At 38.7% G+C, this 16,471-nt stretch overlaps 1 protein-coding gene across 11 annotated transcripts in view; it reads right to left on the reverse strand.

Annotated features, from left to right (window-relative positions):
- NRIP1 (nuclear receptor interacting protein 1) overlaps positions 1-16,471 on the reverse strand; it is an 895,475-nt gene that overhangs the window by 57,898 nt on the left and 821,106 nt on the right. For 7 of the 11 annotated variants that reach the window (XM_049824880.1, XM_049824879.1, XM_049824882.1 and 4 more), the window contains one exon: positions 14,354-14,438. The gene's annotated coding sequence lies outside the window, so the exon portion shown is untranslated. Of the gene's footprint in view, positions 1-608; positions 661-2,965; positions 3,198-3,732; positions 3,845-14,353; positions 14,439-16,471 lie in introns of those variants that run through there. The other 4 variants (XR_007509085.1, XR_007509084.1, XR_007509083.1 and 1 more) reach the window with 2 other exon arrangements.

A 16,471-nucleotide genomic window follows, 5' to 3' on the forward strand; every position in this document is an offset into this window, starting at 1 on the left:
AATTAGACAAACAAACAAAAAAAAAACCCCATCACTTCCTGCCCCCACTTCCCTTTACTTCCACTTGTGCCCTTGGGCAAACATTTCCCTAAATATCCTCCACCTCCCCCCAACTCTGATCATTGACAGCACTCTCTTCTCTGATTCTGCAGTAAGCTGGCTCAAGTAATGAAGACAGCACAGACACTTCTATTTTTAATAGGACACCTCCTTAAACTGCTCCCAACAAGGTAATACCACTGTCTATGCCTGCACCAGTGAAGTGGCAGGGGTGATGGACCAGGCATAGGACTTCCTTGCTCAGTGAAACTGAGCTGTAGTATCAATCTGTGTACTTGGTCTTTATAGATAAAGATTCACTCTTTGCTATTCTCTTATACTTCCATATCTAATTAAGTGACTATGCCCAAGCTTTCCCTCACATACGCAACATCACCCTTCTGTGCAAACAAAATCTCACATTATTTTACACTAGTTTAAAATGAAAATTGATTCGCAAAGGTTAGACAGCCCTCACTGGTAACAATGTTGAATCCCAGCTGCATTGACCACATACACGGGAAACAGAGCATTTGCCTCTATATTACGAGGTCAAGTAAGAGAAGTACTTCTTCAAACTAAAGCACAGGTCAGGTTCTTGTTGTCTTCTAATCTCCATGTCTAGCAAGAAAAGAGAAAGAGATAAATATCCTTATTTTGTTTTGTTGTTGTTGTTGTTTCTGAATGAAGACTATGTCTTGTGAGAGGGTTACTTGTTGTCTTACCTGGTCTCAGTTTTGTCCCTGACTAATACACAGGCTACCCTAATGCACTGCACTGTTAGGAAGATGTTGCCATTCTTGCTAGGTTTATGCAAGCATCTTTTCCTATATTCTATCATAATTCTACTGTTAAGTAATGCCTCCATGCAACTACAACCAGGTGTTTGTCAGTGCTAGACTGAATCACCCCCCAGGAATGCTGGCATAAGCCTGTGGGCCTCTGGGATGGGATATACTCTTGCCACAGGCCTCCTTCTGGATGCTCACTCCAACTTAAGTCCCCACATTTTAGTCCCACACCTGTAAAATTTTAACAGTCCCATTCTTAACTGTGGTTTAGTGTGTGCATGGGTTTTATGCTCCAAACACAGCGGGAGTACTACTTCCAGCTACAATTTCTGTGCTCCTGTATTACAACACAATCATTAGCATATTTCCTTGGATACAATCTACTTCTTCCAGCAAAAGGAAACTACGGTAACCAAGCCACCAAGCCACAGGAGACCCTAGAGTTTCACCAATTTTCATGTTGAGCCCCCCCCCTGGAATCGGTGCACAGAATGGTTAAGGGACTGACTATCCTCCTCGGAGAAGGCACATTTACTGCAATATAGGTACTAAAATGAACAAATGAAATAAACTATAATTAGCATATTAAAAGTTTTAGCTGTTTGGTCACAAACTCAGCCTTTAACTCAACAAGAGAGCTCACTTTCTGCACGCACAGTAGGACTATTTCCCCTAAATATGGGTGTGTTCCACTTCAGTGTGATGTTCTTTCACACTCAGTATTGAAGTTTACGAGAGAAGGAAGCAGTGAAAGCAAACAAAGACAGGTTTCCCTCATAAGAAGAACAAATATTTTTAAGCATCACAAATGTGCAATTTGGCATGTTGAAAGAGATGCGTACAGCTATCCCTTTAAAGAGCCTCTTTTAGGACCCAAATCTTTTACATTCTCTTTCTTATAGATATATGTTCAATGCTCTCATCTATTTTTAGAATGCCCTTCCTAGATTAATTTTTAAACTTGCATCTGGCTATTTTTTGCCCTCTTTCCTGTTATCCCTGTTGAGCCTGTCCGTTCCACTACTGGAGGCAGGAAGGACATGGAAGCAATCCTGCCAGCAGTTTGCATCCCACCCTTTGCCACTATGAGCAGAAAAACCAAAACAGGGAAAGAGTCACCCTTGTAAGCAACGGGGCACAGCACTTATGGGCCAGGGCCTATAACCTCCTACAGAATGCGTGCATGCTATTATATGTACTTTCTGTCACAGTAGGTGACAAAGCCATCTAATTAAATACTGCAAGGCTTAAAAGAAGAAAAAAAAAAACCAGCACTGTTCCCAAACTTTTACAGAAGAGAGTATGAATAAGCATATCTGCCTTCATTCATAAGGTAGCCAGCCCAGACTTAGGCTTGACAGCATCTCTGAAACAGAATAAACCCACCACAGACTTTATACTATAAATACTTAACTAAACCTTCTAGCAGCTTTCTCTTTACTAGATATAATTGAACTTCTATAGCTTTAGCTATGCTTGATACAACTCAAACGCAACAATTTTAACCAAAGTCTGTTTATATACTTTTATTTAGAAGGGCCTTGTACCTGAAAGCCTGTATACAAGACATCTTTTGAAAGGAAAGAAAGACTTCAGACAACCAGTGGTGACAGTGTAAAATATTTAAGGAAGAAGTTGCTTTAGACTAAGCTAGCTCTTCCCATTCCACTTGCAAACAGATGGAAGAAAACCAACTGTAATGGTGATTAAAGGCGGGGGGAGAATTTAACCAGCTATTTTAGTTTACATCAGCTAACCAATGAGCAGTATCTGCAGACCAAACTCAAGCAGCCACTGATGGATGTTAAAGCCCCTCCCCAGAGGTGGGAGGTACAGCACGGATCTGTTCCGTCACTTCACTGCCTAGAACTACTACACATTTTTGGTTACACATCACATTTTGCCTGTTTCCACTTGTTCACGCCCTAGACTGGCTACCAGGCTCAGAGCAGTTCCAGCACAATATGTACATGTAACATATAAAAACACACTTTAAAGCTATTAATGCAACAATCGTATGAACAAAGTACAAAAAAAAGGGGGGTGTGGGGGGGGTGTGTGTGTGTGCAGAACAGACTCTGGAAGTCCTATGCGATGATGACAGCACGTACAAGCTAGAACATCCAATTGTTTACCTTTTATACTACACCAAAGTTAAACAGCTTTGTCCCAGTGGCACTCTCAGGTCCACAGAGCAGCACATTTTCCCAGTGGTCTCCAGCAGCCTGTAGTGTCAGGAATCAGAACAGACCCCGCGTTCAGAAGGGCACTGACAGGGTTATTAAGCCACACAGTGCTCCTGTCAGCTCCTCTTCTTCCTCTTGATACAGCCTCTGGGCGCTCCAGAAGCCTTGCATACAGTCATGTTGCTAAAGCGTGCTTCACACAGCACCTTCCCCTCCACTATCGCTCTTCCCCTTCACATGGTTGCTCTTCCCTCTAAATTGTTAATCAAATTGTAAAATGGAAGGATACTTAACCTAGCCCAAAGGGATTATTCAAAATTCCCGTCATCCACACACCGTTGACTAACACACTTATTTCATGAAGACTTTCCCCTCTCGCCCACAGAGATGGAGAATCAAACTCGTCACACAGAAGTCAAGGCGCCAAATTATGGCAATATCCTTAACTCTCCAAGAAGTGGTATTTCCAGTGACACAAGTAACAATGTGCTCCCAAGTTCCAAGTATTTAGGAGATGCAAGTCTTAATATCTCTATCACATTCCTACGTGTATCACATTAGGAGGCTTTCCCAGAAACTAAGGATGCTATCTTTTTTTTAAAAAAAAAAAAAAAGATCTCCGAAGAATGCCCACTGCTAGACCCAACTCATTCATTCTCCATCTTATCCATCCATGCTCTCCTTTACTTTCAGAAATAAATACTGGGTTCTGCCTTCAGACTAGGACAGCTCAGGTATCTTCTCGATACACTCTTAAGGCAGGCCACACTACTCTTCAGAGCTTTGCTTCTAATCAGTTTGCTCCACCAGTGTGCCAACAAACAATGCCTACAAATGATTGCCATAGAATATATTAAAACAAATTACCAAATTTATCTCACACGTTGTGGGGAGGGGGCATGGGTATTAATCACTCAGGCACAGAAAGACCAATTTTTTAATTATTTTTTTTAATATAAAAAATGCTTTCCACTATATTTAGAGCCTCTAAGACAAAAATATTTAAATAAAAGATGTCCACCTTAAACCAAGGTCCTCAAGTCACTCCAAAAACATAGCTGACATTAGTTCAGATTTCTATTACTTACACATGTAGCCCCAAGGAGTGGCAAACAGCACTTGTAAACTGAGAGGAAGCTATGCCCACAGACCAGAGTATCAAAACATTCAGTGCTGGTCAAATCCAATGGGAGACAATACCGTGGTCACTGAACAACTCAAACACGAACCACTTACGCATTTCCAGAAGAAAATGTTTTATGCACACGTTGCACACGAGCAATCCGCAAAGACTAAATAGCACACATGAAGTAAGCAAAGAGAGCTAATAAAAGCACGCATAAAGTATTATATCTTTTTCTTCCCTGATCTCATTTTAGTAATTACCAGTTATTTCTACATATCTTAAGCGACTCACTTGTAAATAACAAATACAGGAATAGTACTGGAACATCATCAGTGCATGTATGGGGAGTCAGAATTCAGAAAAGTGAGTTTATGAATTATGTTTATATGTATACATTTTTTATATAGTCTAGTGATTAAATCAAAAGAGAAATCATAGGGATATTTGCCCTTAATTAGTAAGGCTGTTTATGCAGGCTGAAAGGTAAGCACGTGTTTGTTTTTCCATCTCATTTTTATTTATTACAGCTGAAGAGCATTGCATTATTTGTACTCTTCAAATCATAAGAAACCTCCAAACATCATTTTTGCAGAAATGTTTTTTAGAAATGACACATTTAGAAATTTCACATTTGATCTACCCAAGTGAGACCTGTTTTACCCAGAAAGAGTAAGGCTCTCACTCATTATAAAGATATGAAAGCATACAAAATAAATCACAACCTACCTGCATAGGATTTCTATCACTACTCCCCCTCCCCCCAAACCCCCCAAAAAACTTCTACAAGTAAATTTCATCACTACAACTTGAATTAAGTCATAAGGTGGCCCTCTGCCCTAATTCTTCCAAATAAAAAACATATGAGGTCATTTGATAGACATCTTAAATACAGAATCTAAATTAGGATTAAAAAACAACCAACCATAAAAACACAAGCCCAAAACCCACCTCCACACTATGTGCTTCATCCCCAGGACAGCACCAGAGATGTTCAGGAACTAAAAAATGGACACTATCCATTACTTCTCTGCTGGTCTTCAAAGTATTTGATGTTCCTAGTACCACCAGCTCCAACACACCCGTTGCCACATGCCCTTCCAATAGTCTTTCTCCTATCTACAGTTTTGATACTGAAGCACCCACTGCAATATTCAGGAATATTGTAGTATTTTGCATTACTTTTCTGAATGATTTAAACAACCACTGCTATTTCTACAATCCAGGGCATCTTGTCAGAGTTCTCCAAATCCTGCAGATGTTCTCCACATGACATGGGCAAGTTTAAATAAATAAAGTTTTCCACAGCAATAAGCTGTACGATACGCATGGAACAGTTGCATCTCTGAACAACTCTCTGCTCAGCAAGGAAGGGCAGCAGGTGAGGAGACAACACACCCTGACTTATGCCATCCCACTACAGGGAAGGGACCTTCGGCAAAGGAGTGGAGCAGGTCACTAGGGTCAGTGCACCGCCACGGATAAACCTGACAAAGTCCAAGCAATAAGTGAACAAGAATTAGATCAGATAGCAGATCTACAAGTGTTTATAGCCCATGACTCAACTTTCCCTCCTGTACAGTGACCTTTAAGGAGGACAGGAAAAGGAGACGAGCATGCTTGTATGTTAAATTCATACAATCCATTATCCAAAAGAGTAACTGATATCTGAGGCTCCAAATCTACTTAAGTAGCAAAACAGCAGTGGCCTACAATACCCCCAAAAGGCTGCAACAGAAGAGATTTGATTGTTCCGGTGCTCCTGGTATCTTGTGAGGCATGCGCAATTTTCCTCAAAAAAAAAACCAACAAAGTCACAAGGTAGGAGACACAGAAATAGCGTGATCATCAGCACAAAGAGGTTATTTTAAGACCCGCTTTAATGCTTAAGTTCAGTTTTGCAGAGACAAATTACAGCTGGTATTTGTCTAGACAAGGCTCTGAAGACATCAGAGCTAGAGAAACTATACTGCAGCATTATAAGCCAAAATAGCCAGTATTACCCCAAAAGCAGTGTCTAAGTACTGTTCGTCTCCCATATTGCACATTAGAATATTTTGGGGAAAAAAAATCAGGGCAGGGTAATGCAAAAGTGATGTTGCCTGGAAAGCTGGAAGGGCACACAGAACAGACCCTTTTTCCATTAAGGAAATTCATAGTAGAAAATTACTAACAAAAAAACTTGAGGTCCAGAAGATAAAGTTTGGGAAAGTGACCTTTTATGCATTTCAGATCAAAAACCAGTTCAGTCATATGCATACTGAGATAGCCTCAGACGTGACAAGCTAGCTTTAAAAAAAAAAGTTCGAGCAAGCACTTAAGATAGCTGAGTTGAAGAGCTATATCCAAAAGACATGATCAAACTTTCATCTTTGATATTGCAATCCAAAGACAAAACAGAGTTCAGTAAACTGTAAATGTGATTCTGCACAACCTTGTTATTTTTTCATCTCGACAGTTAGACCTATGTGAGGAAGTGCAAAGAGGTTACAAAATGCTATCACCGCAGTTTATTAAATGTTCCCTTTGCATTTATTTTGTACCAGAATAAAACTTCAGGTAGCAGAGAACTAAACACCAATAAGTTGAGAGGACCAGGACTGATTCTTGAGAAATCATCTGGACCTCCAGCAGCAAGGGGAAGTTTTTCTTCAAGAAATTTTGCACTCTTACATGGCCACTGTTGAGCAGTTCTGAGCAGATTTCCTCTTAGTATGTTACCTAAGCAAAAGTGAATGGCAAAGGTGCATAGATTCTTCCCTTATTTCCCATACATAGGGCCTGAGGTAACAAATAAAGGACATTTTTCAGCTGTTTTTGCCTTTCACCCCATAACCATACACCTCTTCTCCATTATTCAGGGAGTTCCAGGACTTTAATATATGGTTTTGGAATTCAGGTGAAATTCTGGCCTTACTGAAATTTTGGCTTTTTTCTTGTTTGTTTGGGTTTTTGTTTTGTTTTGGTTTTCTTTTGGGTTTTGTTTTGGTTTTTGGTTTTGTTTTTTTTAACATGACACTTCTCAGGTACCCACTGTTTTGCTAACTACAAAAACTTGGGAGTGGAGAAAAAACAACACTAACACAAGCAATTTTTTCCATAAATGGTAAGCAAAACAACTATATCCAAAGTTGAGGGCTACAGACAAGAAAATGGAGGCCTTGGCCCTGTTCCTCCTACTGCCCGAGAGACGAAGGCAGAAACCAGTAGCTTGATGTTCTTCCCTGCTGTTTTATACTGCTTTTTCACCTTATTTCAGCAGCAATGGCAATAAAGACAAAAGAAGCACCAAAGAACAAATCATGAATCCCATTCTGGCAAAAAGAGGCAGGGGGAACAAAAGACATAAGTGGAAGAGGATGGACTACTTAGAGCAATTATTGTCAAATATTTTCACACTTCCTCCCTTAATGTAGCTCCTTTCCTACACAAAGGCCTACAAATAGTTCTGAGAGGCTCCCTTTGTGGAACAAGGAGAAAGGAAAACTGTAATAAGACTATGCAATGAAGATAAATTTTCCCAATAATGCAAGCTACAGGAAACACATAGAGGTCAAATAAAACTATTATTTGCCTTTTCAAACACTATTTTCTTCAGCTGCTAAATAAAAACATTATGAAGCCATTTTACACAGTAAAATTTAACCTTATATTAACCTTCCATATTAAGTAAACAAACCTTTCTGGCCAATAAGCATCTCCGTGAACTCTCCAAGATGATAAGCAATACCTTAATTACATTCATTTACATGACTTTGAAATTGTTCCAGACCAAAGTCAACAACTACAAGGTCAAAGAGTATGGAAATCTAAAATAAGGAGAAATCCACAGTCGGCCAGTTCATACAAGCATGGTGCAGCATCCTTTCTACCCAGTTCATAAAGGGTCAGGGATACCAACCAAATGCTCGCTTTTTCATCAATTACATGAAAAAAGCAAATCCTTTGAAACACCAGAGACAGTGAGTGCATCCTTTCTTTTGCTGAAGACTACTCGAAGTTGAAAACAATGGACACCTTAGAATTGTTTTTAATGCCTAATGGCCAATCAAGCAGTATGAATATCTTATGCAAATATTTTATAATATCCTAACTGAAAGGCACAATACAAAAGAAGACATATTTTAACAAAATGCAGCGGATTCACTGACAAGTACAGAATATTTGGTATAGTGCTGCTACATTCAGTAATGCTAAACTGAGTAGTTCCACTGAGTTCTATCCAATGATGAAAGTGGAATGGTAGAAGAGAAGCCACCATACTGACTCCACATCACTGTACTTGATGAACTGCGCAGACTTGGAGAGAGGCCCAAGCCCAATAAAAATCACTGCCTAGACTTCCACTCTCATCAACAGAACTAGACTATACCCTTAAGATATGGGGAGGAAAATATCCTGTGTTAAGTCCTGAGTACAATCTTTAGCATGCCACCCGAACACCTTCATTATTTAATCTGTGCTACACTTAGAGCAGGAAATGCTAATTACACTCAAGCAGTAATTATAAAGATTTTAACAATGACTGTTGCAAGAAACTTAATAAAGTATGTTCTGCCCTGAAACAGCAGAAAAGCAGTCACAAGAGTCCATCCCATTCCCAAGACATTAGATAATGGCTCAGGTATAATCAATAACAATCAAATTAGCCAAAATATAGCATACTCACACACTGCACTAATGGATTGTTTCAGAATTATATTTTATATATTATAACCATGAAAATATTACAAACATGCATACATGAAAATCTAAAGTACATGTTTTGGATTTAGGCAATCCTGTATCAATGCACTGCAGCTGACAACATTTTCTTAGTATTAAATTAGATAAATCTCCCTGCACCCTCACTTTACTAGCCAAGCACTTTTTACACAACTCTCAAGCCAACAACCTTCTGCAATTTAAGTATGATTTAGTGCAAGAGAAGCAATGAGTATTATAAAATTTATGCTTGTTCACCTTCTCTCCCCACAGAGAAGGGCAAGATGTTTTTTCATGTAAATATGTATTAGATCCAAATCATTTAAATAGATATTATTCCACAGAGAACATGATGCTGCATATGCCCATTTCAGCTCCATGTTACTAAATAAACTGCAAGATAATGATGTTGCCTTGCTCATCCTAAAGGACACTGAAAATATTTCTAGGCATTTCAAACAGAAGTAGAAGGAAGAGATTTTCACAAGAACAAAAGAAAAACTAAGGTGGCTCTTACAAAGCTAGATAAGGTGAAGGCAACTCATAAATCACAAATTGGTCAATCTCTTCAGCAACAGGCCACAGCTGTTACAGCAAAAGTACAGCTCAGGTATGTGGAGCAGCCTTCATAGTATGAACATCAAGTCATTACTATCTTCCTATTTTTATTTTCTTTTAAATGGAGCAAGGGAAAGATAATCATGTTTGCAAGGAGAAAAACATGAAGTTTTAGACAGGTGACTAATTTTAAAAGTTAATGTAGGAATGTTAAATGCAAGGTGCCAAATGTTAACTTCATGCAGTTTTAGTTCTGTTATATTTAGCTACAGGTGTCACTGCTTGAATGGAGGAGGGACAGAATAGGGATAACTTAATGTCTTTTAAAAATGAGACCTCTAAGCACTACTTTTAAGCGAGCACATGTATCTCACTGCTTTTCACAAAATACAAAAGGAAGTTATCAGTATGTTACCACAAAATAAATTTACAGTTAACAATTTAATTCAAAATCATGTATTTATTTAAAGTGAGGAAGACTGTCATTGGTCTCGAAGCTATCGCATATCATTTGGGCCACAGTCAGTTATCTGACAATACAGTCTGACCTCTACTTGATTTTAAAATAGGATAATCACCTTCAACTACGTATGAACCTTGAACATTATGAAAAACAGTTTTATTGCATCAACAATTTATTAATAGTCTTATATTAATAGTAATGTAACTTTGACTTTACAAAGTCAGAAAGATGACAAGAAACACAGTCAAGACTTATTTTGCTACCTATTTTATTTTAGGCTTGTAAGGCAAGCTCATGATACAATTGGAAAAACTATCCAGAGAGCAACAGCTACAGAGAAAAAAACAACACAATATGCATATATCATCCCAGTTCAGCAACAGAGTGGGAAGGATACAGAGAACATGATGAAGTTGACATAAATACTGAAACCTTTTAAGTACTGAAATTCTCCTCTAGCTGACTGTGCTCAGAACTGGAAAACTGCTCATGCTGAGGCAGGTAACCTCTGGACAAACACATTAACGGAGACTGCTACAAAGAAAAGGTGTGAGCCTTACACAGGAGCACATTAAGCTAGATTCCCTTTCAAGCAAAGCATTGCGAGATGACCAAAGCCTACAGGCTCACGTTCAAAACAAACCTGACGAAGGAGGTTTGTTTATTAACCTTAATAACCTTACAAAAGGCTAATACAGAAGTGGAATGGAAATGGATCCTAAAGCTGAAGGTAGGCAGGGCCTCTGGAAAAGCAGGTCTACAGTCAGTAGGAAAAATGTTTGAAGTTTGCTGTTGTGGGATGAAACTGTGTCCTGAGAGGTGGGGAAATGGCTCCAGCAGCCCTTTTTAAGTAAAGAAAACCAGCCACTGGCCTTAGAAGGAGATAAGCAGTGGCAATGGTGGCTGAAACATAGTACTATTATATTACTGTCACTTCAAATTTTGTTCATGTTTCTAATAGAAATCTAAATGATTAGGTGTTTAACTTTCATGCTCCATCAACATGAGGCAGAAAAAAATACAACTGCTTATATTAAGGTCTAGCACTCTGGAAATGATGTTTTTTCGAGAGGGGATTTTCTTTCAACTGTTGGGTTATACGACTTCATTTGTCCCTCCCTGGCTGAGAGGGGCCTCCCATTCACTGGGCAGATTACCCCCAGAGAGGGAAGGATGGATTATTATTTTGTTTAGGGGAGAATACTCAGCTTGTGGCAGCACTGTAGCTGTTTGCCCTTGCGTCCCAGCCAAGACCATTGCTGTCAGCAAGAATAAGCTGTAAGCGTGCCTCTGAGTGAGTTTACATCCTAAAGCTTGCTTTGTTACTCATCCTGCAGGCTTGTGAGTACAGAATCTATAAGAAAAGGGGCTTCTCATACTTAACCCCCAAGTTACATGCAGGAGAGCCCATGGTTATTAAGGTTAAGGAGGTCTGTTCCTCCCAGACCTTTCTGGTTCAAAACACTTGCCGCAGCAGCCCTGCCGCGTTCTTCATGTTGCACGGTCACTTTTATAGCTGTTAGCCCCATTACAACACAGTTGACAGTTTAAACAAAGAGCAACTAAGAAAGTACAATATTCTATAACTGGTATTTACAGCATCGGCCTTGGACTACTAATCTTTACCAGACGGGCACACAAATCAATCTATCAGCTCATAAAGGTGTGCTTTTTTAACCTCTAAAACAGATGGGATTGGCCAGAAATGTCTGGCATGTCAAACTGCTAATCACGGCCGCCCTTTGCACAAAATAACCCACTTAAGTTGAGGCATGGTTGCCCTGTACCAGACATTAGTCTGTGGGAAACCCATTTAACTGTCACATACTCCTGCCACTCCTGCTCTCCCTTAATTAAGCCTAATGCCTTATGCTTTGACCTTTTGGTCTAGCCTATTAACCCTATCTGGTACAAGTTCAAATATGTTAAACTTAAAAGTTTGCTGTAAAATATTAAATGCCAAGCTACCGAAAGAATGAGGGACATTTCTCTACCCTGCAAGTTCCCAATCCCTTTACCAAATTTCCTAGGCTGACAAAGTGGAAGCACTGTTAGTCACCAAAGACAAAATATATCCAAAGGTTTCACTGCAAAGAAGTGGAGTTTCTTCTACTTGCATAGCCTACTTTTTCCTCTTCACAGGAAAAAGGAGGGAATAAAACTTCTGTTTGCAACTTCATACCCTCAGGCTTTCAGGTTTTTATCCAACAAGAACAGCACATACTATCAGCCAAGATCATACTACACTCATTTGTTGTTCTCTGAAACCTATCATTAAAAATAAGACGTAATTGGTTTACAGTGACCAATTCCTCCTCAATTAAAGGCTGCCTCTGCCAACCTTGCACATGCTGAGTCACCACCTTGTTCTTTTGACATGAGTTACATTTATTATTGGTTTTTAATTCTCATCCATATCTTCTCATGAGTTGCATCTTTTCCAGTTTCTCAGACTTGCATAAACTTAAACAAGGACATAAATCATAAATTTCAGCTCACTGCTACAGACTTTTCCTTTGATGTAAGCTCAACTTTAGCATGACTGCCTTCCCCTCTTGTATCTCTTACTTCATGAAGGATACACAGCATCAACAAGATTAACAGTTATGTTTGCAAAGCAGTACTCTGTTGGAGAAAGACCACCCTAATGGTCCAGAACTCCAACTTAAAACAAGAAATCTAATTTCAGTGACAAAAACCAACTTCTGATCAAGACACAAATCTGCTCCACTCCACATTGAAGCTATTTACAGTGGTACGCAATGCAAACTTGTATACCAACACAGGTAGTCTACAGTTAGTGCTTACAACCAATAAAAACCTGTTCCTCACCCCCCAAAAAATAGTCAAGACATAGCATGCAACTGTTTTATAATGTTGGTTAGAAATGGAAAAAAGAACGCAAACTGTGTGAGGATTAGCAGTCATGTATATACACTGACAAACACATTTTCTCAAATCTTTAGCTTAACCTACCTTACTGACAATCTGAATACTTGGTGCAAGATCCTTATTTACAGCTTACACTTCTGCAACTGACTAACTAGAATTGCTTTTAAACAGAGGTGACAATCCTGAAACAAAGCTTTGAATGACTTCATTTTTGAAGATGTGAAAGATTTCGAAAAGCTTGTTGCCACAAAAGCCACCATCTACTAAGTTCCATTAAGGCTGTATAAGTGCCCATCTGCTGCTGATCACAATTCTCAAGTTTTGAATAGCTAATTAATTGTGTTTTAATTCCGAAGTGCCTATCGTACTGATTCTGAGACCAGTAAGTAACACAACTAACTTTCCTGTAAATACAATTGCTCGGACAACTAAGAAGCACTACAGCAATGCCTTTTTTTGAGGAGTCAAAGAGGAAACATTATGGGGAAAAAAACAGATCCCTCATCTTGATTTCCCTTTATTTCCAAACCCCTGATTCTGGATAAGTCCACATCTCTTCAATTTAAAAAGCACAGCTATTTGCTAATGATTTCACTTTGCTATATTCTACTGTGTTTGAGATGCTCAAACTGCTGCAAACAGACCAATGCTATATTCAAATAAAGTCAAGCAACACATGGATTTATTAAAAAAAAGAAACATACATGCATGCATTTGCAATCTGTGTCGTTTACAACGGATATGCAAGAAGTTTTGCAGGCTGGGATTTGGTATGACTGCCTCCAGCTTCTAGACCTTCCCTACTAATGCTCACAAAAGTTGCCACTGGAGGCAATGCAAATGAGTCCTAAGAGAGACCAGAAACAAAACAACAACTGCTTGTCAACCATTACATGCCCAAATTGTATTCTTTATGCTCATCAGCATTCTCAAGTTCTTAGGCATGCATGTAGGCCCACCGAGTACAGTGGGGCTACTCAAGTGAATAAAATCACTCACAAACCAAAGTGCGTATACATAAGCAATCACTGGACAACACTCAGGGAATTATTCCCCGGTATCAAAGAAAAATAGGATTTAGGAAATGGGAACCAAGGGAGCAGATCCAAACAAAATGACAGTGGTGCTAAATGTCTACAAGCCATTATAAAGTAATATCTAATAATGATTTTACTGTGACGGTCCCTTGCCACAGAAGCTCAATTTGGATCCGTTTTATTTAAGAAATAAGAGAGATTGTAACACAGTAAGTTTTATTTAATCTTCTCTTTCACTCCAAAATTACATGTAAATCAAGTTCTTCTCTATTTAGCAGCTACCTCCCAAACAAGTAGGCTAAATCTTCAGGACTTACTAGCAAATTCCATACAAAAAGTTCAAATGCTACTGAAATACTTATTTCTCTTTAATCAGCACACACTGAAAAAAAAAGTCTTACAGTAAAAGAAAGCAATTAACTAGAAAATTTATCACTTTAAAACACATTACAATCCTAAAAGATTTACGCATGGCAGACAGTTGTCTGACAGATTTGGTGAGACAAAGAAGAAACCCCAAACCAAAGAGACAAGGTAAATAATCCAAACAAATTATTTACCTTGAAAATGGTCCCATCAGGAAAGCTCTTCCTTCAGGAGCCCAAGGATGCATTAATTTTCTTCCTCAGCAATTCCATGCTTGATCTGAAATGAATAGCAGAAATCACCCTATGAAAGTCCGCATACTAATTTTTCCTATCCAATATACCTCCGTCTACTTTCTTGTTGATGGTGTAACAGAAAGCGATGCTTTATTTTGGCTGGTAAGAACTGCAAACAACATTTTTATTTCAGAATAAAAACGTAGCTCCAAACTTCAGAAATCAAAATCTTCCCAACAGAACCATCAGTAAAACAAACAACTTGTGTTATCTAGACTTGTATTGGCTAAGTGGACAGTATTTCTGCAAGAACAAATTCCATGTTCAACTCTGATTCAAAGCCATGGTCCTCTTTTTTGTCCTTTCATTCAAAAAACCACCTGTGACATGAAAGCCCTCCTTCCTATGTAGCTATTACTGCTTAACACTTAAAACTTATACCTATGAACATCAAAATCATATTTTTTAAAGAGCCCCTATTAATTTAAATATATATACACACACGCACGAATAAAAGACAAGAGCATAGTATAACTTGTGAATGTAATGCTAAATGCCACAAAATTTGTTAGAAAAAACTAAAGCAGTAGAAATTATACTTGCTTTTGAGCTATTTAGGAATTAAATAGTACATAACATAGATAGACATTATCTATCACAAGCACCACCTTAATTCTTCTGAGCATTTCTCTATTATGCCTAAGTAAACTTTTGCTCAAAGATGCAAATTTACAGCTAGCCCAGATCACTGTTGTTTGTACTATTTCAGCCTTGTTCTTGTGACAAGCCTCATTATTAAAAGTTATATTAATTCTTCTGTCACAAAGTTACTACCCAAGCAGCAAGTTTATTATGCATAAAGAATCAAATTTAACTACAATAAAATTAAACAACAACAAAAAATACCAAAACAACCACACAACACTTTCTCCCCTGTTTGGATGAACTTTCCCTTCCTCTTGAAGGGCAGAGGGAGAGTTACTCTCCTCTTTTCCACACCCTTAGCTTCTGTTCTCACAAAAATTGCATACAAAAGCTTTATAAACACAGTATTTCTCTAGCACAGAGGACCCCACAGGTGGCTACAGGCATGGAGGGTGGAGAGGGGCAGAGGGGGAACTGTGTGCACTGGGGGCAGCTCTCAGCATCTCCCCCTTCCGCAATACTTGGGCTTAGAGAAAACATCTATGACCACTGCAATGTGCTACCTGAGAAAAAAAGATACAGGTGTTCCTAGATGGGTCATCATCCAAAAAAGACCTATTCAAAGCTTTCAGGTACATGAAATAAGAGAGGCATGCTGGACTACTGCCAGTACCAAGATGCAACAAAAGCAACAGATCCAATTAAGCTGAAAAATAAGTAAATACCCTGAAATACTACATGCAGACATTATTTCAAATCCTTCCCCTATATAAATCACAAAATAAAACCCAATTTGCACCACAGAACAGTAGCAATCCTCAACACTTGGATTCAATTGGGGGGGCGGGAATAAAGCTACCACTGCAGTCAAAATAAACAGAGAAATGACAAGTACAGTGACAAAGGTAGTAATAAACATAGTGCAAAGCCTTCCCAACTCCATTTCACTGGTAGGGCAAATAAGCTGGATGTGGAATCTTTTGTGACCAAAGGAAAAATGGGATGAGAGGTCCCTTAGAGCAGAAGGGAGCATCACCTTTTCAAGTCACCTTAATTTGAGAAAAGTAGTTAATTCCAGTATTTCTGTTCCATACTATATATGTAGACAAAATGTTTTCCACCACTGACAAGTGGTTTTATTAAAGTATTCCTACATCCAAGAGAAGACAGATTTTTTTGGGGGGGACAGACAACAAAACAACAGCCTACACTGTATTGCCATCAAGGTTCGATGTATAGACAGGATTTCCTTCAGGTCAGCATTGAACAGCCTTTTCTGCATTGTTCCAAGTGACTACAAAAGGTTTATAAGAGTTCAGAGAAAAGAGAACAAAAGAATTTGTTATTTCTGGGGAAAATACCATATTCCTTCAATAACATTTTAAAAACAAATTTAAAAAAGCAAGCTTTTCTAGAATAATACTTTATTCC

The sequence above is a fragment of the Accipiter gentilis genome, chromosome 21, assembly GCF_929443795.1.
Source record: "Accipiter gentilis chromosome 21, bAccGen1.1, whole genome shotgun sequence".
Lineage (NCBI taxonomy): Eukaryota > Metazoa > Chordata > Aves > Accipitriformes > Accipitridae > Astur > Astur gentilis.